Below are 4,032 nucleotides of genomic sequence, written 5' to 3'. Positions count from 1 at the left end.
TTCTCCTCCCCCCTCATTAACAAATTCTTTCTGACGTCCTGACGGGAACGGAAGCAGCTCATGTTGCACTCAATGTGCTTCCAGTCAAAATGCAAAGCTGCAGGACCTTTCCCTTTGCTGCAAACCATTGAGAGCCCCCTTTCAGCCCCCCTCCCCCCCCCCCCCCAGTAACCCTGACAACCATTCGGCCCATCCCGACTTTGCCCTCCCTCTGCCCCCCCCCCCCCCCCCACAGTCGCATTTCTTTGTCCTCTCTCTCTCCCCACAATTTTGCATTTCTATATCCACCTCAGGACTTCAGAACCATTATTTATTTTGCTATCCACTATCCTCCGCCTGACTCCACCCAACCTATCCGGAGGCTGGGATTTGGTGCACGGCAAGATCCCACAAAATGAAATTAAAATCGCTTTATTGTCCCGAGTAGGCTTCAAATGAAGTTACTGTGGAAAGCCCCTCGTCGCCACATTCCGGCGAGGCTGGTACGGGAATTGAACCGTGCTGCTGGGCGCCTGCTTTCAAAGCCAGCGATTTAGCCCTGTGCTAAACCAGCCTCTACTTGTGGGCCTGCGCTTGTTCAAGGGTGGATGGGCGTGGTGCAGCAGGGCAGGGCAAGGCAGATGGACTTTCTTCCTCCCTGTAGCAATTCAGGAGACAGGAAGGGGAAGGTTTAAACAAATTTATTCAAAACTCAAAAGGTGTAGGACACCTGTGTCCTGACAAGGAATGTCCGTGTGGAGTTTGCATATTTGCATGGGTTTCGCCCCCGCAGTGCAAAGATGTGCAGGGGAGGTGGATTGGCCACTCTAAACTGCCCCTTAATTGGAAAAAATTAATTGGGTACTCTAAATTTTTTTAAAAAGGAATGACAGAACACCTGGTCTGGGGCGGCATTTATAGGGCCCAGTAACGAGTCCTCGCCACGCGGGCCTCCGCCCGTTACCTTGGGAACTCGTACTCCAGGAGCCGCACAGGGAGATCAATGCGTGATCCCCCGTAGTCCCCGTGAGAGTTATCACCATTCCCCCCCCCCCACTCTGCTTCCTAATATCCCACCTTCCAAATACCCCTCCCCTCCGAGTGCTCTCTGCCCACCCAGCCAATGGTTTGACACTTTCCTGTGTAAAATTGCCCCCTCTGGCCGGGGCAACATTACGGATTCTTTAAATCTAAATTACTGGAGGGAGACTGGAACCAGAGTTTAACGGTAAGAGTGCAGCCCACTGAGCCACGGTTAAAGAAGGTCCATCGAGGAAGGCACCAAGCTAGTCGAGAGACTGCCTTCGGGAATGGGCAGAGGCAAAGGCAAGTTGCACAGACCAAACAACCCATCTACCCAACCCTCCAACGACCACCTGCCCTGGGAGTTGTCAGAGTCCGAGACAGCAACATTGGACTTACCAGCCCGCTCAAAACGTATTGAACCAGAGTGGTAGCTAAGACATCCTCGATCCTGAGGAACACTCAAGGAGGGCGCAGTGAAGTGGACAGCATGATGGCACGGTGGTTAGCACTGCAGCCTCTCAGCGCCAGGGACCCAGGTTCGATTCCGACCTCGGGTGACTGTCTGTGTGGAGTTTACACATTCTCCGGTGTCTGCGTGGGTTTCCTATAGATGCTCCGGTTTCCTCACACACTCCAAAGATGTGAAGGTTAAGTGGGTTCACGGGGATGGGGCGGGGAGTGGGCCTAGATAGGGTGCTCTTTCCTAGGGTCGGTGCAGACCCGGTGGGCCAAATGGCCTCCCCTTCTGCCTGTAAGGATAATATGATTCTATGATTAAAGGGCAGGAGATGGTTGGAACTGTGCTCTGCAAAAATCAGTCCCTATTGTAAAATAAATGTTTTCAGTCCTTACTTTTATATAATACTTAGATTTGATATCATCACCAATAATTAAATTCTCACATCCATGACATTGTGGGAAGCAGGGAAGTAGATTTATCTCCATGGGTAAAGCAGTGAAGGGACTCGGAGAGTTACTGGTGGTATGTTTTATGACCCTGTTTATGAAATTAAATGAAAATCGTTTATTGTCACAAGTAGGCTTCAATGAAGTTACTGTGAAAAGCCCCTAGTCGCCACATTCCAGCACCTGTCCTATGTTCTCTCCAGGGAGTGAGGGGGCCAACATTTTAGATTTGATGACGAGTAACAACAATGAAGTTGACAGCAAGGCTTTAAGTACCAGAGTGTGATCACAGTTGACACGACAGGAACATAATAAATTGAAGTAGGAGCAGACTATGTAACGCCTCCCCTGCTCCGCCATTCAGTATGATCATGAGCTTTTTTACCCGAATTCCACCTTCCGGCCAATCCCCATTTCCCTTGATTTCCTGAGAGACAAAAACAATCTGTTTATCCAGCCTGAAATGTATTCAAGGACGGAGCATTCACAAACCTCTGGGGTAGAGAATTCCAAAGATTCCCTATAGAATCCCTACAGTCCGTTTGGCCCATTGAGTCTGAACCGCCCCTCCCAAAGAGCACCCTAACCCCCTCCCACCCTATCCCTGCGACCCCATAACTCCTAACCTTTGCCACTAAGGAGCAACTTATCATGGCCGACCCACCTGACCTGCACTCCTTTGGACTATGGGAAGGAACCAGAGCACCCAGAGGAAACCCAAGCACAAATGGCTGAGAAAGTGCAAACTCCACACACAGTCACTGAAGGTTGGAATTGAACCTGGGACCCTGGTTCTGTGAGAAATGTCCTCGTCCTGAATATCAGCCCCTTATATCCTGAGATTGTGCCCCCCCCTCCCATTTTAGTTCCCCCCCCCCAGTGTAGGGGAAACAGCCTCTCAGTGTTCACCCTGTCAAACAAAACCCCATGAGAATCTTGTATGTTTCAATAAGATCGCCTCACATTCTTTTCTAAACTCAGGAGCGAAGAAGGCCTAATTTCCTCAGCTTCTCATTACAGGACAACGCTTCCTTCCCAGGAACCAACCCAGTGAACCTTAACTGTGCCGCCTCCAATGCGAGTGTATCCTCGCTTAAATATGGAGACCTAAACGAATACCCCAGGCGTGGTCTGACCCAAGCACCCTGCAATTGTAGTCAGACTTCCTGATCCTTGTACTCCAATCCCCTCACAATAAAGGCCATTATGCTCGCTGTTTCTGCCTGCTAACTTTGTGTGTGGCAAAAATCGGAGAGGTTACAAAAAAAAACGCAATTGCCAGATTTTAAGAAGACCAACGTTCTGTACTTGACTAGTCTTGTCAGATGAGTCTAGAGCTTTCAAATATGGGTGGGAGACAGAGGAGCTGTGAAATTCCCTCTGCACGCAATGGACTAAACTTTTTGGCAGGCCTGAGGTAATAACCCACGAGATATGAGTTCAAACCTTACTGGCATTTAAATTTAGTTAATGAAATAAATCTGGGGTAATGGGCGGTATGAGTAATGGTGAGCATGGTCTGGATTCTCCGGTGCCCCACCGCGTGTTTCTCAGCCGTGCGCCATTCACTGCCAGCGGGATTCTCTTCCCCCTCCGCTTCCCAATGGGAGTGCCCAATGAAGCCACCGCACGCTGTCAGGAAACCGATGGGCGGGGGTGCACTACCGGCGGGAACAGGGAATCCAAACGGCTGGAGAATTCCGGCCCACGTCACAAAAAAAGTCTTGTTCATTAAATTCCCTTTGGGAGAGGAAATCCTGTTGTCCTTGCCTGTGACTCCCGGCCCACAACAGTAATTAGGTTGACTTTTAGCTGCGAATGAAAAAAAAACTGAATTTATATAGCGCCTCACACCTCCACCAGATCTATGCCACATGAACAGTAGCCATTCAAAGAGGTGGCTCATCGGCACCTTCTCAAGGGCAATTAGGGACGGGCAATAAATGTTGAGCTTGTCAGCAATTATTTCATGGCAAGAGAGTCATCCCACAGCACTTGACAGCCAATGAAGTCTTTCTGAGGCGAGGCCATTTTTGTAACGTAGGAAACACGGCAGCCCATTCGCACACAGCAAGCTCCCAAAAACAGCAAAGTGACAAAGAATAGTTTTTCTTATATAAA

At 49.6% G+C, this 4,032-nt stretch overlaps 1 protein-coding gene across 1 annotated transcript in view; it reads left to right on the top strand.

Annotated features, from left to right (window-relative positions):
- Window positions 1–4,032, top strand: part of prrc2a (proline-rich coiled-coil 2A) — a 221,764-nt gene that overhangs the window by 210,841 nt on the left and 6,891 nt on the right. The window lies entirely within an intron of this gene.

This window comes from Scyliorhinus torazame, chromosome 14 (assembly GCF_047496885.1).
Source record: "Scyliorhinus torazame isolate Kashiwa2021f chromosome 14, sScyTor2.1, whole genome shotgun sequence".
In the NCBI taxonomy this organism is placed as follows: Eukaryota; Metazoa; Chordata; class Chondrichthyes; order Carcharhiniformes; family Scyliorhinidae; genus Scyliorhinus; species Scyliorhinus torazame.
The sequence above is the reverse complement of the archived record's forward strand: the minus strand, read 5'-3'. Positions and strand labels throughout refer to the sequence as shown.